Source organism: Temnothorax nylanderi, unplaced genomic scaffold (genome assembly GCF_030848795.1).
Source record: "Temnothorax nylanderi isolate EJ_2023f unplaced genomic scaffold, tnyl_v1.0 TNYL_tig0142_pilon, whole genome shotgun sequence".
In the NCBI taxonomy this organism is placed as follows: Eukaryota; Metazoa; Arthropoda; class Insecta; order Hymenoptera; family Formicidae; genus Temnothorax; species Temnothorax nylanderi.
Window position 1 is genome coordinate 299,281 of NW_027249204.1, and position 27,042 is coordinate 326,322.

Genomic DNA, 27,042 nt, shown 5'->3' on the forward strand with positions numbered 1-27,042 from the left:
CTTTTACACGTGAAAAGAAGGATCTAAGGTGAAACGGATATCTTCGCGATAACATTCTATTGACTCATCTGGGAGATTTATGAAGCTCGTCACGGAATTTATCGCGTGCTCGGAAAAAAAGTGCAAGAGATGTTAGCGGAGACGTCGTGAGCGAGCGCGTGAAAAATATATCGCGCTAGCGGACGACGACGGAGTGAAAGGAAGAGTTAGCCGCGAGTTAGTTCGAGCCGCATCCGTCATATCGTTGGTATTTTGAAATGCTTCTCGCAAACTGTAAGGATTGTCTCCCTCTGTCTCTTTCTTTCTCTCCCCCTCTCTCTCTCTTTCCGTGAATGTTTTTCCGTTACGTAAGAGCGTGGTGGTTACACGACAATGAGAATCCGCCTCGCTCTTCCGACCTCGAGAGAGTAGCGACGACAACGATGGAGAGGCTGCGGCGAATTTCTCTTGCGCACCGTGCGAATAATTACATGAAATATCGATTTTCGACAGGCGGCGGAGCGTGTTCGGGTCCTTCTCCGCTTTGTCCACCACGCTTTCAGGAGCGCTGGATAAACGCATTCGAGTGCTTGAGAGAGCGAGGTCGTTTCGGAGAAGGAGAAAGAGAGGGAGGGAGAGGGAGAGGGAGAGGGAGAGAGAGAGAGAGAGAGAGAGAGAGAGAGAGAGAGAGAGAGAGAGAGAGAGAGAGAGAGAGAGAGAGAGAGAGAGAGAGAGAGAGAGAGAGAGAGAGAGAGAGAGAGAGAGAGAGAGAGAGAGAGAGAGAGAGAGAGAGAGAGAGAGAGAGAGAGAGAGAGAGAGAGAGAGAAGAGAAGGAGGAAGATCAGGTAGAGGATAGTCGGCAGCCCGGACTGACCAGCGGGTGCTCCGGATCCGACTGGACCGGTTTTGCCTTGGATTCCCTAGGAGTTCTAGCCTTCGGGAGTCTGCAAGACTGGCTCTCGGGTTTCTGGGATTCTCTCACTGGTCACCACCGGTTACCGGTCACTACGCGGCGCAGAACACTAGGACAGGCACTCGTCGCTCTCTCAGACTCTTCTCTTCTCTCCCTACCTCTCTTTCTTTCCTGATTTCTTTTTTTTTACCTCTCTCCTCCTCTCCTGCGCCTTCGTCCGCCGGGGAGGAAGTTTCACGCCGCATCGCCGCTGGACGGTTCCAACCGTGCTAGATTTCAACGTATCATTTATCATCGGACGAGGGCGGCGGCCGGCTTGCACGCGCTCCTGATGACTTGATACCAAAGGCAACAGTCTCGTTGCGACATCGATACACCGGACTTCCATCTGATCCGTGTGGACCGAGCTAATTCGAGATTTTCTAAATGAAGACGTGTCAGAGAATGTGATTAATCTGAGACGTGCTATTAGGATTTGCCGAGACGTCGTATCCTGGCTTTCAACCTTCCTTAAGTTTGCACTAAATTCTTAATTAATAATTGATATTAAGAATTTAGATTGGTATTAATAATTTATGATTGGAGTTATGAATCGATGACTCTCGAGCACTTCCCACCGGAAGAAGAATCTCCATTGCGATCTCACGTTAACTAGGGATCGCGCTCTTCATCCTCGTTTCGAGATGTTTCGTCGAGGTGTTGTCAAAATCCAGTTTAGGAATCGAGTTCAGCCTTCAGCCTCCTGAAACGGTCCTGAATGACCGTTATAGGTGACAACGATGGAGATCTTCGTTCCGGAAAGGTGGACTGGCCAGCCAGTTGCGTCGCGGTTTTGTCTACTTCGCAATACGCGTGAAAAGAGGTTGGTTGTTGAGAAAAAGGGTTGCACGCAGGCTTTACTTGGCAGGCGGTCTTCTACATCATTGTGGGAACGTCCCGATGATGGATTCGGTCATTAATTAAGTCGGTTAAGTGGGAACCTCCTGGCTCATTTTTTACTCGCGTTCGAGGTACGAACTACTTGATATGCGATATTTATCCTTGTCGTTTATTTATTATTTAACCACGCAGCGATGAAATTTAGGGCTTCTAGCTGCTTATTTACTCTTTTAAATCTTGATACGTTGGATTAATTAACACGTTTAGTACCGCATGAATTACCCGGCCGACAATAACATAAGGGGATTATGCATACCTAATTTTTTTTTTCGTGCGATCACGCGGCAAGTCACGCAAAATTTATGCACCATTGAACGTGTTGAATTATATAATTATTCCTACGTAATAAATCTCCCATACGTGTAATACTTTATAACTGCTGATTTATTCGCATTAATTTCGAGGGACTATAACTTTAATTCTCCGCTTTGTGCGTTAACAACTTTATTTACGTAATCTGCACGAGATCACGTACCCTGAATTAAAATGCAGAAAAATGAGAGAAAGAGATTACAAGACCTCCTCTCTCCCCGACGTATTCAAATCTTGGTGAAGACAACGAAACTTAAGTTTCAAATCTGTAGTGCTATCAAAGAATCTCCTTTGACAAAATAATTTTGTTAGAAAAATTATATAGGTAAAAAAGCAGAAGGAGATATATCAATGCACATTTATAATTGTTAGTAGTCTGAGAAATTATTCAGGGACCAGGAGCTCGACATATGTTCCTGTAGAAAGGATCGAGTTGTAGGTCAAACCTCACTAAGTCATCGAGAATTGTGCTACCTGCATGCTAACACATTTTTTTGCGTTTGCGTGCCCGCCGCGCCAGCGCGCGTGGACGACAGGTGATACGCGTGACGCCCGCACGAGGATTTCGGGAAATCGTGTACATAGGGAGGGGTGCCCGTGGAGTGGAACGTCGGGATTATCGTCGCTGTCTGGCGCTTTAGAGGTGCCATTAGCCACGGCACGTCACGCCGGTGGTAAAAGAGCGCGGCTGATGAATAGCGCGCGATGATCGCCGCTCGCGTCGCATCGGTTTCGAAGAGGGTAAAGTCTACTCGACCGCGGTGCCACCGCGCGCACATTCATTATGCCCACTCTTTTACGAAATGAAACCGGACGCACGCACGACGCTTCCGTAATGGCATTTACGTAATCACCGTGACGAATTTCTTTCGGAAAGATCATTTCTCTCGACCTGCGATCAGATCAGGATGATTCACTCGAATTGTTAAGATTCGGAAATCTCGATGCGTCTTCGTCTAGGAATTCTAAAAGCTTAAATTATTGGAATTTTAATACGATTTGCATCAAGATATTACTTTGATCAAATTCGCGCGGTCGATATTACGCGAACGTCAACGAGGCCTCTCGTGAACTTCGAGGCTTAATTAGCGGGAGGGTAACAAACGGCGGTTACGTCCATTTATTTATGCGACTCCAATCACGAACGGCGTGTCGGCCACGACACTTCGGTGTCGTTAAACTCGCGACCGCGCGACGGTCGGCTATCAAAACGACAAGTAAACAAAGCACTGAATCAGAAATCGATATAAAACGAGGCGCTACGGACGAGAGCCGGGCATCGGACGGCCTGTCGGTGATTAATAGTAAACGCGCCGCGGCCTTTTTTTCTCGTCTAATTTATTCGCCCCCGCCAGATCACATTTTTCCGTGTGCACGCCTTAATAACCGTTTAATGCTGTGCTAATGACGGCTCTTTGCCGAGAGACTAATGATTTTGATCGTCCTGCGCTAACGACAACGTCATCGGCATTCAACAGTAACAGGGCCGCCGCGCTGTGCAACCGCACACGTCGATTACGTTGAAGATGAAGATTTATGTAAAAATATTCCACCGCTGAATCGTGCTAATAGTACGGACTCACTATTTCATTATAAAAACGGTAACTGACTCGTTTCAGGCTAGCCTCTTCTAATTCATCGCCCATGCGATTATACTTGATAATATGATACGATTAATATAATAGTAATGATTATATACTGTTTAAACGGTTAGATAATATATATAATCGGCATACATTGGTAGCGCCGAGTCAGCTGACGGTCATTAAAGCAAATGTGTAGCAATAATGCCCGTTACGCATATTTAACATCGCATTTGTACCTTTTGTTTTGGTGAGAGATCGTCGCGGTTTGATTCGCGATTTGCATTCGCGATTTTCGTGATTTTACGGCGGAGGAAGAGAGAAATTGCCACCTGTGTTTGAGATTTGTTTAACAAAAATACGATTTTGTACATTCAATTATAAGTTCAGAGTAAGTTTTTTTTTTCGATTATTCGTCTACGGTGTGTGTGAAAACAACCGTTTAAATTACTTTACCTCTGATTGTACTTTTACCGGGCCACTTTCAATGCAAGTACCGAAATTTGCGTACCAATACGCAATGATTTGCGTGTCGGGAAACGCGCGGCGAGGTGATCGTGGACAACAGGGCGTCGTTTCCTCAAAACGCAAAAAATTAGCGTCGCCTCTGGGCAGAGAAGGAGGGAATCGAGGTAAAAGGAAAAAAAGAGGAGATACCGCCCGAGACGCGGCCGATGCATCCACAACAATGATAATTGCAAGTTGTTCCTTTCATGGGACCGCGCACGATCACCCGAAAATAAGCGTTTGTAATGGCATATCTTCTTTCCTCGCTCCCGTTGCTATTCGGCGAGAGTCTTTCTTCACCGCTTCTCTTCCGTCTTTCGTCCTTCGGGCACCGGGACGAGAAGCCACTGGCTATCTCTCGGCGATCGCGCGAGAGTCGCTTCATATTTTGATATAGCACGCTCCAAGATTTATATTTATTTGATCGTTGTAATCGTTACAACGACATAACAGGTTCGTTAACATTTTTCAGCGATCGAAGTACAGACTCTGATTCTTCATCATTAAGCATATTTATTATGTATACGACACATAGATAGTTATTCTCTACATAAATTAGAAAATCAATTTACGCAATATACAGTAACATGCAGAATAGATTACAACAGAATTTTTTTTAAAAGATGATTTTCGAGAATAATAGTTTAATAGCGATGGATATTAAAAAATATATATATATTTCACCGAGCAGCAAGCTATATTGAATTACAAAGGAGTTTTGCATCTGCCTGTATATCCGCGGATTCCATCTCGTGGGCCCTACGGTGTAACAAGCGAACGCACATAATGATATTAATCAGGGCGGTGTGTTCGGCTTCCTTAAAATTGCCGGCAGGCTCAATTTCTCACTTAAAATCTAATTAGAGCTTGCCGGAGCTCGAGCTGCCGTAGGCCGACCGACGGGATTTAAGGGGGCGTGAGGGGGAACGGAACCGAGAGGGGTCCCGTTCCCCTTCCTCGGCACAAGTGGGCCGCGAATTTGACCTCGGAATAAAGACGGATCCCAACCTAAGGCCCTACTTTGCGAAATTGCAGTTTCCTGCCCTCGGATCGCCGATCGTCCCGCAGACCCATTTTCGAATACACCAAACTCGATGATCGGCTCACCAGCCCGGCCGCCGCTTCTGCCGCCGCCGCCGCCGCCGCTCTGCCAGACTTAGTCAGGGCCCCCGAAGAAGCATCCAGCCGTCAAGGATCGGTCGTCAGGACTTTCGGGATGTCCAGGATGAGTCGTCCGTCGCGAGTCAGGACACTCGGGCGGGCCTAAATATCGTCGGATTTGAGGTGAGACATTTTACTATCATATTGCGAATCCTTTAACCATTAAAATATAAGATTGTTGGCTTGGAGAAAATCGGGAATGCCACATAATACCGAGACACAATATATCAATCAAAGTTTTGAATGTTACAATGAAAAATGAAGAAAATACTAGTTATTTTATAGCTATCTCGACATGTTTTTTTTATTATCTTTGTACACTGAGAGAAAAGTTATATATACTAATGGTAACAAACAAATATAGTTGTTCACAGATAATAAATAATTTTGTTACGATGGCAAAATGTAATAATTTTTTGGTTGACCAAGCAAAATTTGGTAAATTTTTTGAGTTAACTAAACAATATTATTTGGTTACTCATTTGGTTGTAGTAATTATAAAGTTTGATTGTAGTTACAAAATAAATTTTTATTTGGTAATTTTAACAAAATAATCTGTTATGGTACAAAACACTTTTGTTAAAGCAATACGGAATGGTATGATACCTGCAGTTAACCTAACAATTTCTTAGCCCTCCGTTTGACAGTCACCAGCGTTCGAGCCAAAACAACATCTGCTCGTAAAATTTGCAAGCCCGCCAGAAAATATTAAATAAACGATGTTTATCAAAATGACTATATAAAATCGTTATCTACAATGTTAACACACAGATGTTTTATGAATTTTTCAAGATTTTTAAAAATATTTTAAGGTTATGGGAAAATAACGTCAAAGGCGACAGATCCACGTCAATCGAAAGATCCCAAATAACGTTGTCAGACGGAGGGTTAATAGATATATATATATATATATACATATATAAGTTGGTTAGTATTTTACTATACATATATTACTAAATATTTTGTACAAATTATAGCTCTGATGATTTTAATGTATTACGATGATAGGAAGCGTCTAGAAGCTTGTAATATAATATATTGCAATAATTTGAAGAGATGCTGACATATACATATTACATAAGTTTATTATAAGACATGCAAATTAATGTGTTTACATAATATAATTGATATATCTATATAAATATATTAATATTTTATATTGCAAATATACTTAAAAAATATGTATATGTGGACATCAAATAAAAATGTACAAATATAAATTGTCGATAAATAATCTGCAAAATAATTTTATGATAAAAAACATAGATACTTTATTCTTTCATCAAGATACATATAAAAATATTCAATTTTTCACCACAAAGGATTATTGACATCATACCAAACAGTCAACAAAATAATATCGGCGTGGTAACCAACGGTTTGTTTGATCACATATCAACAAATAGTATTTGCACTTTGCATCAGTAACAAAATTTTGGTTGTTTCAACAAAACATTTCTCTCAGTGTACTCCTGTTGGATTTAAAAAAAATTATTCGGCTTTACGTCCAGGATTATCGCGATATTTGATTGATGCATCGTCTGCAAATATTTAATAGTCTGCGTGAGAGTTTCAGCGACGATAAAATACGTTTGCATTCCGCGATCGACAGGCTGGTGTCACTCGTTTTCAGAATACATTGACGTTCGATGCATAATTATATGCGTCGGACGCTAAATCGCGAGGGTCGCGCATATCGGGGATGCATACACGACGATAAAAAATGCAAACACGAGAGAGAGAGAGAGAGAGAGAGGGGGGGGGGAGGAAGGAGGTGACAGAAGCAAAAAAGACGGCCAATCGTTAGCAAGGTACAAATTTCGCCATTTGCCGCAATAAACTTTCGAAACCGCTTGTAACTCCTTCTTATGGGAGGCATGAGTAATCGCCTTGTTAGCCCTTATGGCCTATAGCCCTCATGCTCGCTCCTTCATCCGCGGGAGGGACAACAACAGCAACAACAACTGCGGACGAATGCACGCACCGATATGGGAGAAATAAAAAAAGAAAGAGGGAAGGTGAGAGAAAGAGAGGGAGAGATAGGGAAATAGAGGAGGAGAGGAGGAGAAACGATAGGTGCACCAAACACATGTGATATATGTACCCTATCGACAACGGGTGTATGTGTATAACGGGTGAAGCGAAGACACTGCCGATGTAAAAGGGAAGAGCATGAATAGAACGGTGGAAAAAAGAGAAAGAGAGAAAGAAAGTCGCGTAGCAAGCAGAGAACAGGAAAAAAAATCATGGGGGACGACAGATAGAGAAAGAGGGCTATAAGGGGCGGATAAGATACAAGCGGATAAGAGAACAGCGGATCTTGAATATATTCCCCTGGTGCCGCCGCGCGGCGTACTATTCTTCCATTTTCCACGTTAAAATCGAACTAGACCGTGTATATCGCCGCTCGCATCTTATACGCTCGTATCTCTCGCGTTTCGCGTCGCTCGTTTTCCACGCGCTCCTTAATTAATGGCACATTAATAGAAGGAATAATCTCAATGAGAGCCGAGAGAGAGATGCGAGATGCGAAACGCACGCACATGATACTCAATGTAATACTTGAGCACGTGTTTACGCATGCTCTCTTCCTTAATGGCAGATTTTTATTTGATAAATTCGAGTTGCACTATTTAAGGATATGGAACATGTATGATATTTAACGATTGAGAATAAATCTAAATGAGATTTTATTGGTAAACGGTAGGAGATATCGATATCACGGCAGTCAAGGATGTTTTGATAAAAAAAAATAAAAATGGAAAATAAAATTTGAAAAAAGGGACTTTATTCTCGATTGCATGTATTATCCTTGTTATCTTGCTGTTATCTCGCATTTATCATCGTATAAATATTCGAATAAATGCGAAGCATTTATTATCATATTACTGATTGCACCTGGATTATATCAAATCAAGGACTTCTTACACCGAGAGTGACCCATATATGTCCAGTAGCCTTTTTAATTAACGCTCAATAATGTTAATGTGTGCGCATGTGAATCGTGGTACGCGTTAATTTCCATTCGATAATTATCGTAATAATTCGTCTCCTCCGCGATTAGCGGCAATTGCATTATACGCACTGCAACTCGAAGATTATGATGTGCCACGTCATGAGATAGTCTCAAATAATAAAAAATTAATTTTAATTAGTAATAAACCTCTTACGCAACAGTTTTTCTACGAGTTGAAGTTTCCCACTATATTGTCCGCAATTACGGTACATATAGAAAAATTATTGTTCTGTTTAAAAAAAAATCTTCGCAGCTCCGGTAATGGAAGAGGAGATCGTACTTGTGTTCACGTCTAGTTGTCCGATTAAATAGTAACCTTTTTTAGACGCAATTCGATGCACGAACATAATTTTTGTCGGGGAGGTATAAGAAGATCGTGCGTGTCGTGTTTCTTTGCAGCGCGAGGAATTTCGCCGGAAACGAGTTGTCCGTCCGTCGCGCGCGCACGGCGTCCCCGGGATTCCTTTTTCCTCGTAATTCTCACGGGACCTCCAGCTTCGCGATACACGCACGCACGTACACACGCGCACATGCGCGCGAGGAAGTCGCGTGGCCCCATATCTTAGGAGGAAGCCAAGGGGGGTCCGGCCGAAGGACAGCGAATGGGGACTAACACTGTTTTATCGTGTAGCCAATTAATAACGTTTCTCCAGGGTTCCTCCACCTTCTCTCTCTCTCTCCACCGCCGCCAGCAGCCTCCTCCGCGAAGAAGAGATCTCGCTTTAGATATCCACCGACTCTCCCGTCGGACCCCCCGAAGACGACATCTCGGGGTCCCGTAACTGCTCGATCTCGCGCGCTTTTTTATTTGCGCGCCTCCCCCGCGTCGTGCCGCGGGACGGTAATGAGCTAAAGCGTCACCGTTGCAGAAATATTCACGATTCCATATACCAAAGCATGCGCCAATTCGCCGCGAAAATAATCGAGCGCCGGCCATACTCGAGCACCTCCGTAATAAGAGCATTTGCCTTTGTGTTTTAGCTTACAGAGTTGTCTCGCATCGTCCTCCTGCAAGCAATCGTTCCAGAATCCAGTCCCAGCCAGGCATCGTGTCAGTGTGTGGAAATACATAATTATATAGAATTACGGTATACGTTGTGTTAAATCAATGTTAATCGCTGTAGCGAAGTGGGGTATTATAATAAATACATTATTTTATGTATATTTGCCGTCTCGCTTTCTTCCGAGGAAACATCCACGTTCCAAGCACTTAAAAATACGAATGGATACAAGTTCTGATGATTGAACGAATCGTATGTCGATTCAGATCTCTAATGTTAATCGGATTGCCAAATTAACAAAGTCCAAAAGTAACTCAGGAAAAATGTCAAAGTCGTGACAAGATTACTTCACCGCTGCGATCCAAGGACAAAGTCTCATTCGAATCATCGAGTCACCGTTTAATTAGTCGTCCGAAGTCATTCGGAATTTGGCGCTGAACTTACGCGTCCCGTGAAAAATTTGTCGAACACGTTTAATTCCTCTTCCTCTCTTTTCCGCGCGGTAAACGGATCGTGTTACGATTACGAGGCACGGTCGTAATCGCTTTTAAAGGCACTTTCGGAGCTTACGGCCCGAACTTTTCCTCGGCTACAAAGAAGCTCAGCTTTTTTCCACGGTCGTTCACCGGGTGCACCGGGGAGGGAAGAGTGGCTCGTAAAGAGCGCCTGCAATAGCCCGGCATCTGCGATGCGCAATTAACGAAAGGGTTTTCGCCTTCACCCCGACTACCACCGTCCTCCTCCTCCTCCTTCTCCCTCCCGCGCGGCAGCTTAAAGGCCAGCCGCCACACCCGCTGACAAGACGTTTGATTTATAACGAGCTTTTACTTTTTAATTCCGACGCAAGTGTCACCGCGTTTTTTCTTCTCCTCCCGAGCTGCCGGGAACCCGTTGCGTCGCGAACGCGTTACGAGACAGCCTGTAATTTATGCACGGTCTTGTTCAGGCTTCGGCTTCGCGTAATAGTGCTGGACGTCAGTGTCGAGATTAATCGTAGATGAAAATCTCAGGTGCTATCCGTCGAATCGTAAAATTAATACGTCGTATTATTCGCAGACAGAGAATACGTCAATTCCTTAGAGAGAATTGGTATTTTCATCACAATTTTTATCTCAACAGTGGGCATACAGCTTAATATGAAAGGTCAAACTAATCTAAGCTCTAATTAAATTTCTAACAATGACATGGAAATATGTATTTAAATTTCCTGACGTATTAATGATATAAAAATCTACTTACTTATTTCGAGATAAGAAAGAGAACTTATCGCGGTTTGTCGCAAGTTGCAGAAATAATCGACCGCGCCGCTTTTTAAACAACTTTTCAGTGAGTATCAGCTTTGTAGCTTTAATTGTCAAAAGATAACACCGAAGGTAGGCGAAAGGCGGACGGGGAAATGAGGGAAGGAAAGAGACCAGAGATCGTGTCGTGAAAGTTTGAAGCTCTCGGTGGGTTCGCACTTAACTCGGGATTTGGGACTCGAGGGGTACTTAACCCTCGGGATGGGTTATGAAATGACTTTATGGCAGATCAGAGGCTTGCTGTAGATTGCATAAGGGGGGTCCAGGAGTACCCGCGCGTACGGGGGTACGCGCGTTCGGCTCTCGCCGACAAGTCCGAGCTGGGAGAGGACGATCTCTACGGTATGACAACGAGGAGCCAGGCCCGAGAGAATTCCGCAAATGGAATCCTGATTACGAATAACGCCGTCCTGCGACCTTTCGAAATCTCTCCGAACGTGTCATTCATGAATCGCCGGCCCAAGTCCGTAAGTAAAAATGTTTTATTGTATATTACAGATGTGAAATTGAAGATAGTTTCTTGTGTGAATAATTAAAGAAAAATATATCGTCGCGATGAGGGGTGATTGTGGACCGCGCGCAGGATATTTTGCAACACTTGGTCTAAAAATAAAGCAAGATTATCCGCTTGAGCGCCTTTTTTATAGTCTTAAGAGAGCTGACTGGAGCTGACGCAGTCGGGCTCGTAATCGTGGTACGTTCAACATCAAATGTCTGACTTTGCGCGATTATGTGTGATACATTGTTCGTTCATTGCATTTTGATATTAGTATACAGATAATATCGTCTCAACGAAAACAAAAAAAATTAATTTAAAAGATATAGAAAATGTTTCCATGTTAATAAAATTATTATGTTTTATTTATTTTCTTTGCCTATTTACATATAAACTGTTATGAGATATGGGCGTTATTATACCAATTCTGCATTTACTGAGAAGTGATTAAAGTGGTTGCAATGAGGCAAGTGGTTTGAATATGCAGGACAATGCCTGCTTTAGTTTAAATTATAGTTGAAGTTACTAATGTTCTTTTAAAATTTACTAAATTATAATTGTCTTAAAAAAATTGATCAAGTATAAGCTATTACAGTAATAATTACAGTAATAATTACGGTAATCTGATATAAAAGGATCTAATTTAGATTTCTGCGGTGGTTTTATAATTTTAAATTTGCATTACACGTACAGCGGCTCAAGTTATTTCATTATTTAACGCAGTTTCCGTACGTTTCACGGTGTAATCGATCGATTACGTCGCATCGCGTCAGTCTTCTTTCCCCTCTTTTTTTTTTTTTTTTCAAAAAAACGAAATATACGCGTCGCCCTCGAAATTTTCGCAGCGACCCACCGTCTCTTTTTGCGTGACGGCAGATACGCGGCAGATAGCTCAGGTTTGAGCACCTCTTTGTAATTTTACGTTGCCGTGGGGTGGCTAAAGCTGACGCAGTGGGGTAGATGGTCGGTGGTATGCCCAGTAGCCAATTCCCGGCTTTGGGCTCGACTCGGCGGGTCCATTCATCGCCGTGCATTACGTGACCGGTTTACCAATCCAGCCCTTCCTGCACCACCGCCGCCACCGCCGCCGCCGCCGCCGCCGCCGCCGCCGCTACCACCATCGCTACCATCACCACCACCAACGCATCCAACGCCTGGTCTATATACCTCTTTTCCGTTACGAGAGCTGGCACGGAAGGGCCGTCGGGTACGTACCTGTGTGTACGTGTATCTGCCAAACAACCCCCAGAGTCATATCGACCGGCTGGAATGGTTCGAACTCCCTTCGCGATTCTGAAATTCTCTCGTAAACGATTTTCCAAGGTTTGATTCCGCTGTCCGTTCCGTTCCGTTAAAAACGACGTTCGGCACCGACGCCGACTTCTCTCGTCTTGTCGCGCCGAGATATCCTTTATTTGCATCGCGTAAGGAAAGGTCGGAAAGATCGCATTCGCGATTCGAATCACGCGTGACCACGTGAATTTTTATACGTCATCGGTGACCAGTGATGATCGCTCCGTTTGCTCGTCAGCAAAAAAGTAAATTACGTATTTATCAAAATTTTCTTTCAAATTAATTTTGACGTGTAAGTTCAGCAGTCATATAATAATCGCTTCGAATAGAGACGTATAATTTCGGACGCTGAGTTCGCGCTTAGGTAGGACGGACTCGCCGCAGACAAATCGACTGGCCGTCGCAAAAAGGACAACGCCGACGGGCAGGCGCGCGCGCGCGCGCAGGGCCTTAAAGTAATTATTCCGTCTATAAAACGGCCCGGCACGAATTTCCGTGACGAATTGCCCGCGATATCCAGCGCGAGCAAACGAAACGCCCACGAAGAAGAGGCCGGCTGAATCCGCGCGCGAGAGGAGAGACTTTCGAGAGGCAAGTCTTCACGGGAGGGCGTCACGTCTCTGGGTCTCTGATGACGACGGCACGTTCGACTTGCGAGCCTTGGACGAGCACGACCTGGCAAAGGGGGCGGGAAAGAGGGGGGGAGGAGAGGAGAAGGTTCACCTCGATCAGCTCGGTTTCTACACGATGATGACATGTTAATGTATGGACGCGTAGTACATAAGCGTGTCTGGAAGGAGGTACCGGGAGGAGGGCGAGCAACGCTGGTGCCAAGCCACGAGCCAAAGCAGGCAGCCTCCTCCCCGTCCTCCGTCGAGCCCTCCGCCGAGCCCCGCGACACCCCTTTCGTGGCGGATGGATTTCTTTCGGTTCAAGACGAACGGGCCCAGGTCCCCGACCGTCGTCCCGAGTCATTGTCGCCCTGCCTTCTTCATCTGCATACAATGCTGGAGACATCCGCGCGGCACACTGAACCGTCCCTCCTCCTCCTCGCTCTTCCCTTCCTGTTGAACTGACTCCCGCTCTCCCCCCTCCTCTCCTCCCCCCCGACGTATCATCGGGATGTCGTTAATGCGACCGCCCGTCGAAATTATCGAAGGAGAAACTGAGATCCATCATGGACATGGCGAAGCAGCTCGAGAGACCGGATTTTGGATTAAATATGACGTCTAAATTAATCCAGCGAATTTTCGAAACGATGAGTGTCGCAAGAACAGCCGAAGAATTCGTACTGCTAGAGGAGTGGCTTAATAAATAGGGAACGTCTACGATTTCTTCGATCTCCTTCTTATAATTCTTGGAAATGTTTAAAATATATAATACTGTGACGAAAATATAACGCAATTTTCATGTCTAACGTTATTGACGTTATCGACCGCAGGCTGCGATTTCAGCCAGAGGGGAAGAACTCGATTAAGAATCTGACGCGGGGATCATAACTATTAGTCGCACTCCCATTCGAACTAAATAGAGGCAACAGTTGCGGTTTATGAAATTAAATCGCCGCTGACTTCTGGAACGAGGGTCAGCCTAGCCAATACTACCTATAATGTCCCAGCACACTTTATATTTAAAAAAAACCTATTCTTCTTTATAAAGTATATCTATTGTATATAATATATTATTTTACAGATTATTATTTTATAGATAATATATATTTTGTAATATTTTTTTCAAGGAAATTATTGATCTAAAAAATAAAATTGATTTAAACGTAAGAAACAGCGTTTAAGATGATGTAGAAAAGCTTTGTAGAGACTGATGTTATTATCCACTTTGCGAAACCCATTTTAATAAAGATTCAACTTATACATAGAGTAGATCATTCTCACATCTCCATCGAGTTGCTCCGATGTCTTACTCGGAGTGAAATAATGCGAAAGTTTTTAACGACGAGATGGCGAGAAAGGGGGGGGGGATCAAAATACTCCCCGCATTTGTCAGAAAGGCAGGATTTATTTTTGGAGGGTCCTGTAGAGCGACACTCGGCCACGATGTATAATATCCAGCCTGTGAGCGCAGCCACCTTTATCTCTTCTATTAACCCCCGCGAGGTAATTAAATTAAATGATCCACGGTCCCTCTCGATCATCCGGCTCGTAAGTGCCTATTTATTCCGACACCCTTCGATGAGAATGAAAGCTTCTACGGACACGTGCTACATATCACTTACAATTTAAAAATGCTTTACATTGCATGGTATTTGTATAATTGCTTACCTTTTTAAAATTTTTCAATCTTTTTTCCTAATATTAATGTGCATTTTATAATTAAGTTTAATGATAAACATAAGTATAGTAACGTATAATCGTTTGCACGAAATAATTCTTAGAATTTTGATAATTCTTTTCATTCTTTTTCCAACTGTTCGCGCGAGAGAGTCAATTCAAATCGCAAAACGCATCGCGATTGAAGCCACAATCGTGAAGTCCCAATTGAATAGGCTAATTCGGACAGCCGTTTCGTCGTGCATCACGCCGCTACGTTATCTAACTTGCTACAGGAATTTCGGAGGCTGAAAGAACTCCCGAAACATCTGGGTCGGGAGGAGCAAGCATTCGTTTCTTCAGTCGCTCCTCGCACGTTCGCTCAAAAAATACATAGGAAACGCGTCCGTAAGGTACGAAGGGCCCCTTCTGTCCCGAGATCGACCTCCCGACGAGCGCAAGCCACGAAAAAGAAAACGGGGGGAGGAGGGGGAGGGTGGCACCGAGGGGGCCCCCGGCACGCCACGGTTGCGCACGTGTTAGATAGAGGGTCGACCAGGCTGAGAAGCTCCCAAGGGAGCTACGTACCATTTTGCATAAATCGCGAGACACCCCGTCGTACCAGAACCTCAGGGAGATTCTGGAATAGGTTGAATCCACCGGCGCCGCGCGATCACGAAGGGATGAAAGTGCCAGAGGTACCGAAGGCACTCGATATTTCACCTCTTTTTCTTCTTTTTTTTTGCTCTGTATTGCAGTGAAAAATACGAACGAAAATGTTGAGGCGGAATTCCGTCTTTTCACGAAGATGGTGCGAAGTTTAAATGACGCTATCGTCGACACGACTCGTTAACGATTGATCGATAGAATTTATCGTACATATGTTTGAGGTGCTCAAAAGAAAAAAAAATCAAAAGAGGGAAGCCGCAATATATTCATCTCTTGTCGAAAAATTTTTTCGCGATATGACTCGCACAAGGTAATCACAAGTTTCAAAGAATTTAATATATTAAAGATCTAAGGAATTTTTTAAATTGTATATTAATGTTAATCATGTGAGCATAGCAGACCGATGACCGAGTAAATTCATGTTCATACGGCAAAACCTACCCTTCCAACAATAACTGCAATATGTTCTCTCTCTTGTTGTAACAGAGCAGTATTGTTTTATAGCCAGCACGAGATAACTTCGAGCGTACTCCTGGTATAGGGATGCGTTATCCCCACGTACGTTTCGATGGGGGTGTGAGTGCCCATGGCGCCCTGAAATGAAACGGAACAATAGCTCAGGGTGTAGTTAATGCTCGTCCTTTCGCGGGGTCGCCGTACCACAAATTATGTGTCTCTTGAAACTTCTGCTTTGAAGGGTTGCTTATTTTTTTGTGGGGGGATACATCTACACACGCGCGATTTTCATTTAATTCTTTCCGAGTTTATTTCGCTTGTAATATACGCGATCGGCTGACAGTTAACTTGTTGACACGCAAGTAACGACATGTCGCTTCTATTTCACGTTTGTTGTCGGTATAATGGACGTTTATTCGCCGATATCCATTTGCGGAAATTCGCCTTTTTTTTGCCATTAACATTGGTACTACTTCCAACGCGTCCTCCTTTTACAAATGTTCGTACTGGCCATTTCTGGAGACAAAATCATTCACGAGCGCGATCGAACGATCATCAAACTGCGACACACTCCGTGATTGAATACCAGATAAGGTGACTCCCGTGAAACCGGTAACTCGATATCCTTAATCGTACTTTGGGTACTGCGGTTGTATTTCATTGTTGCATCATTTTTATGGTGGGTTTGTACTATTCTCAAACCGTGATTCAGTGTCGATTTCTTTCCGGTCAATTAGGCATACAGAAATTTAACTGTAAGACTTAATGAAGATAGATTATTGTAGCTCATACGATTACATTAATTTTTTATACATACAATTAAGAAACTATATGTATGTTGTACTTTCAAGATTTTGTGGGATATTTTGTTAATCTTATCTAGAAAAAAATTGTTAGCATTACAGCCGTCTTTCGGATCGAGTCCTTCACTTATCGAATGATCAGTGAGATTTCGAACTACAGCCAGGTACACGATTTATCGAATGTTTTATGAAGGAAGAGAGTATAAGTTTTTACACTGAAATTTAATTAGCTTATCTCGTCGATTAATGTATAGAGACAGGATCATTTATCGCGGTTATCGGTGCTTGCCTGGTATTTCAGAAATTCGTGCCACTTTGCTAGATTCAGGTGCGTATAAGGTTTTTCGAGAGAGGTGCCGGGGTGTGGTGGTGGTTCCGGCAGACGATCGGGCGAACGGGCATCGCTGCGAGCAGGTAGTCGGTCGGGTACAGCCTTACGCAAGCCTCATACCTATAAGTTAAGATTAACCTTGCTTAGCGGTGCCCGAGAGAACGGATCAGGGGGGACTCCCAGGATCGGATAACGAATGAGGACATTTGACGGGATTAATTTATGTCCAGTTTGGTAACCGAGCGCAACGATACGCCCGGCCATATCGGGCGAAGAGACGGCCTGGAAGACGGAGAAGGATCGATAGAGAGAAAGAGAAAGAGAGAAGGAAAGAATGGAGAACGGGGGAAGGAGGGTAGAGAGGAATACGTACAGGTATCATCGTACGCTCGTATGTTCGACCAGGGACTTCGGTTTTAGGGAATAACAAGTTTTGTTCCCCTCCGCCTTCCTCCTCGCCCGTATAGATTCCGGTGTGATCTTCGAGCTCCCGCAAACCTATCTCAGGGGTTAACGGTGAATGGACCATTCGGTGTTGCCAAACCGGACACACGGTGAAACTCGTTTTTACGTGGAACTCGAGGACTTCTTCTTCTTCTTCGTTTTCTTCTTCTTCAGCAGCTGCCGGAAAGAGCGGGGAACGATTGCTTTTTTCGCGGTGTCATTGATTCGAACCTACAGTATGATTCGACTTACAGAGAATCTTGAGATCGGTTGAGTATTCTTGTATAGTGGAACGGGTCCACCGAGAGATAGAATCGATGGGACGCCCATGGAAAAATCTGCTTGAATGGATCTCATGAGATAACAGCGTTTTCCGAACGTACTCTGCTCACGTTGAAAAGATTGTATCAGATTCATTCTGTAAAAAGATTCGGCGATTATTCGAGAAAGAGAAACTTATACTTATGTAAATCACTTCTGTTATAAAAGTAATTAGTGATCACATTAGGTATTTATGATAATTTTATTTTATCAAGCAATTAATATGTTAATATGTACAAAATTATTGAAAAAAATTCTAATAAATTTAAATAAACTTATATATCTTAAAACGTATTTAAATAAATTAATAAAACATGTGTGCCAATTCTGTTTATTCTGTTTTACTTATTTTGTTTTCGTTGCCGATTCATTCGTCAGGACCCAGGTCAAACTCGTGTAAAACGGGTCCTTCAAAATTTCGCGTGTCGCGAAATTCCGTTCGTTATCGGCGACGCGCCCGTTCCCGTCGTAAATTAAGCGGTTGGCACAGTTTTGCGGACCTCTGTCCACAGGTACAGGACACCGCGACTTTTAATATACTGGCTTGTAATTTTCGCGACCACATACCGGTTCGTCTTTTATTCATCGACGGGAGAGTACGGCCCGACAGGGGCCGTCCACTGAGGGGAACAGCCGGGACATCAGACGGATACCTTGAGCACCTATCGTGCGGGTATACGCACGTTCTCGAGGCAAAAATAAGGGTTGCGTATTCCGTCGCGGTGCGAATTCGCGAACGCGAGTAGGCGAAACAGCGTGGTTCGAGCTGGTGCCCCCGTCGAGTACTTAGTCCGCGATGCCGATGCAACGCGGTGGTTAAACCCGCGAGTTTACGAGCATTCCGACAACCGCGCGCCGTCGGTCGTCGAGGTATCCGCCTGCACGCTTTTTTTCGCCTCCTACCAGCGACGACGACCTCCCCCGTGCCGTCGCATTCCCTTCCCGGATATCGGGTTTTGGATATCTCGGATCCGATTCCAGATGCCGAAGTGGGTTATCGGCTACAATATGCCGCGTACGTCCACATCCGATGCGGAGCTGCTCGAGCAAAACTCGACGATGTAAAATCGCCGATGGTCGGCGATGGGGATATTTGATTCGGCACTCATTCGCGGCCGGTTCGCTTCGTGCGGTTCTACGCCCTTTATCGACCGGCGAATCTTTATTTCTGAATAAAGCGCTAAAGAAGTTGCCAGTGATTGTCGTAAGGTAAGGTATTTAGAAGGAGGTCCGAGTTTTATTTATCCTTTAAAAATGACGCGACTTTATGGGTATGTGATGTATGTCGATTTTGTACGACAAGGATGGCGAGGCACAAATACGCGCGTTTAACGTTAAACGTATTTAATCTGCGATGGATGATATGAACTTCACTGTCGATTAGTGACAACATTAAAAAGAAATTTATCTTATAAGAATAATCTTCAACATTATCAAGCAAGATCTATGTACAATTATTTTTTTTATGCAGACTTATTTGCTCTGACTTAGCAATAAATGTAAGCTATTGAATACCTCGTTTTAAAAGTGGATTAGCATCTTCCAATCCAGTTTTTATACACATGTGGTAAATCGTGTAATTCAATCGCTAATTTATCTTTTGGATCGCATGTTTTAAAGTTTGTGTCCGTTCGACGTGCCGGAAATATTAGTCTCGATAGCGATTCAATTTTTCTTTTTTTTTCCTTCATCATTCATGCATAATGTTTGACATGTAGTAATCAACGTCAGTTCTGTGTGTTTAACGGTAAAAGTTGTGCCACATGTGCAACGGTCTGCGTGTGCGGTCGCACTGTTAAATTTAGATACTTTAAATACCGATACTATCGGCACGCGAGATAATGATAAAAGCACGAGGTGATACGGTTTCGTCCCAGATCGTTGCGCATAACGTAATATAATCTCAATCTGATATAAAGAAACTCGCAAAGAGCGGATTAATAATTACGGCGCTCCCTAAACATCCTAATCTCCGCACTCGTGTTTGCTATAATAATTCCTTCACAAATCTCGTTCATACTTTTAACATGTATAAGATACAAAGAGAGAGTGTCCCAGAATTTAAGAAATTATTATAGAAGCTGTTTCGACATCTGTATAAGATTATTCAACGTATAAACTAAAGCATTAAGTCGTTTTTAATAATTCTCTACTTATTTTCTCTACATGTTCGCTAATTGTACGGTTAGGTATTTTATAATAATGCTGAGTAAACGATAGAGAAACTAGTTCAAAATTAGTCGTCATGCATATTCAGAATGTAAAGAGTTAAGAAAAGAGCTCGCTATTACGATTTTACAATCGCATTAGGAAGCACGTCAGAAAACACATTTCACAAGAATGATTTGCGTGAGTACATAGCGTGTAATTTTCGCGTGATCCGCGCTTTACAGTGCGCCATTGACACGTTACGTCGCTAATAATAGATAAACTGTTAATTAAGCGACGTTACGTAACGCCGCGAAAAAAAGGACGTGCTGCGTATGCGATACGAAACGAGTTCGGGGACGATCTGTGCCCGGTACTCTATCATCATTATCGTGAAAAATCTCTTTTAAATCGTCCGTCTAATTGCGATTTGACGAGCTTCGCGTTCGCTTGGCCCGCGGCTTTTCGCCGGGAACGAGGCGAGCCCTGTCGCGAGCATTGTCCCGACCTTCGTTGACCATTAGAGAGCATGATCGATGATCCGAGCGGGGCGGTACGGAAGTTCACGAATTTCGCTGTAAAGCCCGCGGCGGATTCATATTCCAAAGTAAAACAAATTCTTCAATTTTTAATATGTCTATATATACGTTGAAGATATATATATATATAAAGATCTATCATTGAGTTTTTGAAGCATTGAATATCTCAAGCAACGTTTCTTCGACGAACTTTCGATTCTTGTCGCGCCTAATGCTTATAAACTCTTCTCGCTCGTTCACGCAGCGAGACTCCTCGCACGGCTCGTTAAAGCCGATCGATCGATTTATTTATCGCGAGCGAGGAGCGAGAAGAAGAAGGCTTACAGGAGATTGGCCCCGAGCATCCGGTGTCCGGATCACCCGAATGATTGATAGTGATTTGGCAGATAGCGATCTAGGAACGCGAGGAGGTGTGCACCTGATCGAAAGAAAGAAGAAGAAAGGAGAGAGGATCGCGCAGGAGGGACAGAGCGGGAGGGAAATAGCAGGGCGGAGGTTATCCTTGTTCGGTCAGCGAGGATAAGCTAAAGACAGTCGAAGAGGCAGATAGGTGACTTCTGCGGGACTATAAGAAACCCGTAGAACCTATTATCCGTGGTGGGCAACGGCTATCGGCGAGCACCATCTTTCCGTGTGGGTGTCCGCGTCCGAACGCCCTTAAGACCCTATAAGTCGAGCCGTGTGCCACCCCGTTGAGAAAACCGCCCCCGCGGAGTAGTGCCTAGACACCTCCTTAGACACCCTTTCAATTTCCTATATACCCGATAATCATCTGTCCGACCGGATCTCGCCGCGGGGAGGATATCGCCGTGTGTTCGCGTTTCTTTCTCCCCCAGTATATATACTTTTTCACCTCGACTCATCCACACATGAACACACATGCACATTGCTCGGTCCATTCGCGGCTTCCCTCCGAGGAACCCCGATTGACCCAGATAAATCCTTTATCGATGATAGTTTGGGAGACAACCCTACTGATGACTCATTATTGCCTCTCGATTGCTATAAATGATATCATGAGATAAATTATATAGCTATTGGACGACAAATAGCCATATAAATCGAATAATCCACTCCCCTATCGTTAAAAAAGAAGAAAATACTTTTCTTTGTCCTGCCATTGTGTCACCATTAATGGCTATTCGTTGTTACGAAACGCATATGTTCCTAGGCATTACAAAGTTTCATTTGGTACGCGTGGAAAAAAGGAGTAAAGGTTATCTGGCTACCAAGCGGCACGGGCATATACTCGATAAAAAATGCCTATGTATAATTACGTATGCAAATATCCGTTGTTGCCCGTTCGATTCTTCGACGGAAGAAGCGACCGTCGCGGAGTTTCTTCTGTCCGTAAGAATATCGGTCGTAACGGCTGCTCGCGCGGCAGATCGAAAGGCCCACCGTCGGGCAATATTGTTTCCCTCGCGGGGCGTAATCTATAGCGCTTAAATTTTCTAAAGTACTCAATCACCCGGCGTATTTTCATGCAAACGCCGTCTCACGGGATCTCTCCTCCCCTCTCTCGCCCCCCCTCCCCCCTCCATCCCTCTGGAGGGCCCCACGGAGAGAAACGGAGACGCACAATAAAGCCGTGACGTATGAATCCACTGGCGAAATAAACTTCACGCGCATATTATTAGCCGCTATTCCCGGAGACTTATGCCGGCCCCTTAACCGCGGCCCCGTAAGGCCCTCGGGGTCGATACATCCGCAGAGTCCACGCGGATCGAAGACGTGTATCTTTCCCATCTGCGCTCGCAGGACCTATGCTTCTCGGCCGTCGCGTCCGTGATTTTAATCGCGATATACGAATGTGATGACGTACGAGGGAAGCTTCGGTTGATAAAATATTAGACGACTTGTACGAAGCGTGCCTCCGTTTGATTATATTGCTGTACGCCGAGTACGTTATCGATTGTCGAAGTCACGGATTGCGCGTATCGCGTATATTTCTGTGTGAATTAAGAGACTTTGAGTTCACACATGTACGTAACGAGATGTGGAAGAGATAATTACTTAATCTGTCAGTGGAATACGTTATGTTTGAGAGAGGGACGAGGGGATGTTTTATAGCGGTCGGTGAATATGTCTCTCTGTGGGACCGCGTGGAGTATGAAAATGTGCAGCGTGTAAACTGTCCAATAAGTAAGGCCCCGAACATGGGGCCTCACTTGTAGGCCTCCGCTCCTTGTACTTTTGCGCATACACACCGTTGCCTGCGTTTATAATGTATGGCGCGCGTGTAACGTAGGCGCGGGAGAGGGCGAAAGAAGGGGACGGACGGACGGCGCGGTGAGGGCCCCCGGGCCCCGGCGCTATAAAGAATATCCGAGAGACAAGAATAAAATCCGGCAGACTTATTTGAATCGCCGTGTTGGAAGGACGGAACGAGCGAGCGACCAGGTAGCGGGAGGAGGAGACGCGGAGAGGAAGATTTGCGAGATTGCGGGAAAGGGAAGCGAGCGGGGCCCTACGAGCGTGCCCGTACGTGCCATGCGCCCTCGCGTACGGGGGCCCGCGGGAACGGCGAGCCCAGGGCCCACAGAAGCGGTGGCCGAATACTGCTATATTGCGCGACCTTTGTGATCCGTGCACACGTGCCCACACACGTTGTTACGTTGCACCGGGAGGTTACCTCCTGTACGGTTCAACATTGCGGCGTATGTACGGTAAAGACATCACGCGAAATGTTTCACTTGTACAGAGAGAGAGAGAGAGAGAGTAACAAACTCCATTTCTCGGCCTTCCGAATATTTCCGACTGCATTAGAGCGCGCGCTCGCTGTTTTGAACTTTGTCCTTTGTAACAGGCACGTTATGATCTGAAACGCAGACTGGTGTAAAAGGATTGTATCCTTGATACATTGACCATGCCCTGATAAACCGTGCCCGTCTACGTTTTCTAGAGAAAGGAGTTCCCGCGCTAAATCACACGTTCGTTGTAACAAGTATGCTATTTTCGCATCGCTCTTATCAAACGTTAAACGATCTAAAAAGATCACGGGGGGGGGGGGAGAAGGGGACTCTCGCCGTGAACTTTAAACCTCATCACGTTATTCCTCTGTCTCCTAACTGTAAATATCAAAGATTTACAAGTAACGCGGAGATTATTGAGATAGCGGTATAATCAAGATAGCAGAAGGATTTTCAATCGTCGAACACTTTGATTAGATATAATTATTCTACCGTGACTCGCCGTCACGTGACATCAACGATGAACCTTAACGTATACACGCGATAATCTTGAAACATTGATATTTCCACTTTTTCTCATATGTCATCACGGGAATCACGGAAAGATAGCAAGGCGAGACACAGTTGGCCCGCAGATTTGACGCGCGCGTCTCGCGCGACGACGTCGTCGTGAAGCCGAGCTTCGGCCGATGAAGCGTTGAACGCGTCAGGTTCGCGTGAACGGGTCCTAAGAGTGGATGAAAGGCGCTGCGGCACTAAGTGACGGTAATTATCGTAAAAACAGTGATTTTTCGCAGTATTCTAGTCGGCTATTTTTAGAGACCGAGTCACGTCGACCGGTCTCCCACAAGGTTCTCGCTCCGCGGAGACCGGCGCGGCGCGTCTAGGCGCGACACTCTCATGTGCACGTATATACGCGCGTATTACGCCGGCCGTGTGTGCCACGCCAGACTTCCTAGTTTCGAGAAATCGGTCGTCTGCCGATCCGAGCACCGGCACGCTTTCGCAAAGGCTGCAGAATCGTTCTCTTCTCTTTTGCTGCCGTCCACCGCCGAGCGTTCCGTCTCGGATCGGCTTTCCCTGGAACACCGGCGATCTCGAATGCGCTCATGACAGCCACGGGCGGCGCGAGGTACGGTACTTGAATGATTGTATAAGATTTGTTTTGAAGAAGCCGATCGACGTGTGATCAATATTTTTCACAAACTACGCGTGTGTGAGTATATATATATGATATTTACATAATAGTAAAATATTACGTGGATCGGATATGAGTCGTTTCGCAACTGAGATGATCAATCGATATATCATTGGAAAATAATGAAATGATAAATAATTTTCCATGAAAAAAAATTTAAAAATTGGAGAGAATAAATATTACTTAACCGAATCTATATTTAGTATAGTGAAAACACGCTGCCATCGGCGTGTGGATCTCGAGGTCCACGTGGCTGGTTGCATGTTTTGAAAGAAGGTCGTCTGTCTTCTCCTAGCAGGCTGTCAAGAGCGCCAATCCACGAGTCGATGCGTACGGCGCGGACGAAGGAAAGCGTGAAGGAAGAAGGCGAGACGAGGTCGAAGATGAGGAGTCCGCAGAGCGAGGAGACAAGCGGATCTTTTCAGAAGCGGGAATGTTTATCGACGCAATATTTGCTCGTCCACACCGCCGGGTCGTCTATACGCGATGGCGGAATTTGTTTAATTTGTTAAGTGTTAATCTTATTTAATTTTTTCCACAAACCTTCGCGCGTTCGCGGTACTCCCGGGGCGTACTCTAAATACCTGCGCAAACATCGGGAGCAGGCGGTGTGTTATTGGCTTCTTACCGTTGTGCAATTTCGTCATTCACCTCGTGCGTCTAAGAATCGTGAAAGGAATCGAGATCTCGGATTGGATTTATCATGCCGCCTCTCGAGACACGTGGATTACTTGTCTCGATATGTTATTAACGGGAAGAATATAATTATCATCTCGGGCATCGATACTGATGAAATGCGTAATTCCAACTGGTTTATGAGGAATGTCGTCTAAACATTAACCCCGTTTATTTGACATTTATATATTCTTCTTCGTCTTCTCCTTTCAGCAAATATAAAAAAAAAAAGATTTATACACTTATTTAAATCGTTTGCGTTTCAAACTTCGTTAAAAATGTTAATATATAAGAATACCTTTTTATTTTTGCTGTTTATAGTTTTTATATGTTTATAAAGTAAAAGACATATACACGTGTATGCGTGTATTTTTTTAAGACTCGTTTAAAAGCGCATTATGATAGTCTCACGTTTCTGCTTTCTCTTTCAATGTTAGACGCTGAAAACATCCAACATAAATCGGTGGTCTTACGAAATACATCACGTTGGTTTTTAAAAAGTGTCCATATCGATCACACTAATTAAAATCCTTGAAGCGAAGCGCGCCTTGCGTCGTTGACGTTGAAACCGGTCGATGCTTAAAGCGTAAATCCGTTATTGAGCGTACTCGTCGCAACATTCTACTCGGTAAGTTCAATCTTACGCATTGGCACGGCGTACTACTGGAATGTCCTTTCCACTCTCGTTATCTGGGCACGTTTTACGCTCCGTCAGGTACGAGAACGATGATGCCCAAACGTCGTTCTGTCACCGCATGAAAATCGACTCCGAGGATATCGAGAGAGTTCGCGAACGCGAAGAGAGCGATGACTGCTTGAGGATTAAGTCTCTGCTCGAGGAAAGTAAGTGCTCTCTGTACTTCAGCCAGGCTGCAGATAACGAGCTAGAAATGCGTCAGAACAGCGATGTAAGTCGCGAATGATAAGTTGCACACTTTGGAATAAACAAATTATTTTATAACATGAAATTCTTGAGAGCGTAAAATTTGAGACTCCTCTGTTTTTACAATTTTTCATATTGTAATCGTGAAAATGGCAATCGAGTATCAGCTTAAACGAATAAAAGTATAATTTTTATCGAGAGCTTAAAAGTCGGATGTTTTGATTACGATGCGATTTTCGCGTACACTGTATTCCGCTTTCATCGAATTTCCGATATGGATATTATCAGAGATTTTCCTTCCCCGATTTCTCGTTCATCGTGCGAGGTAACTGTTCACTATCTTGGTTGGATACATTGGTGTTTATTAAAGTCATTCGTTTTCAATTAATTTCACTGATTAACGATAGCGCTCGGCGACGACTCGCGTCGCAGAGTATAACAAAAACCAGTTATCCTCCGATAATTTAATTAGATTCAATCTAGAGATTAAATCCCTTCGCCGCTTTTGCTTTTACACCTTAGATGTATATGTGTACGAACCAAATATAATAATGCAAGCGCGTCGCATTTTTTAACCGTTAATCCAGTCAGAATTTCACTAATGTACGGTTGCAAAAATGATGTATCAACTGCATTAGTCTAATTGGAAATAATCTTGTTAATTCAAACATCATGCTTTTATTTTAATAAAATAAGTATTTCTTTTAATAAAATAAGTATATTGTTTCATTCTAATAGTGTTATTAAATTAACAAGATTATTTCCAATTAGATTAATGCTGTTGATACAGCATAACACATAATTTTTTTTCTCCGTGTGCCAACGATTAACGTATTTCATACGTAATTTTTACAATTTACTATACAATTCGCCTAACAATAAGCACTAATTCTTAAAAATCTGTTACATACGTCACATTTCATACATCTGATACTGCATTTAAATGCATTGGAAATGATTTCGTGAATATGGACACGTATAGCAATACTATCGCGCGGGGACGACGAGAACGGGATGCATCAATATAACGATTCTATTGATTTAATTTTTTTAATAACGGATGTCTTTACATAACCGCGCAAAACCATCAGCGGCGCAACGCGCAACGCCGTCG

The 27,042-nt window shown here is 44.1% G+C and overlaps 1 protein-coding gene and 1 long non-coding RNA gene across 3 annotated transcripts in view; both read left to right on the top strand.

Annotated features, from left to right (window-relative positions):
- The window catches only part of Vvl (ventral veins lacking), a 45,978-nt gene extending 36,404 nt beyond the window's left edge, over positions 1-9,574 (top strand). The window contains exons 2-3 of the mRNA XM_071714579.1: positions 5,269-5,517; positions 9,392-9,574. The gene's annotated coding sequence lies outside the window, so the exon portion shown is untranslated. The remainder of the gene's footprint in view (positions 1-5,268; positions 5,518-9,391) is intronic.
- Positions 9,575-23,970: 14,396 nt separating this feature from the next.
- Positions 23,971-26,013, top strand: LOC139777262 (uncharacterized). 2 transcript variants are annotated; one of them, XR_011719300.1, is made up of 4 exons: positions 23,971-24,388; positions 24,666-24,877; positions 25,483-25,673; positions 25,761-26,013. It is a non-coding gene; the product is annotated as an uncharacterized lncRNA (long non-coding RNA). The 2 variants fall into 2 exon arrangements; XR_011719299.1 differs by having other exon boundaries at positions 25,483-26,013.
- Positions 26,014-27,042: the final 1,029 nt, after the last annotated feature.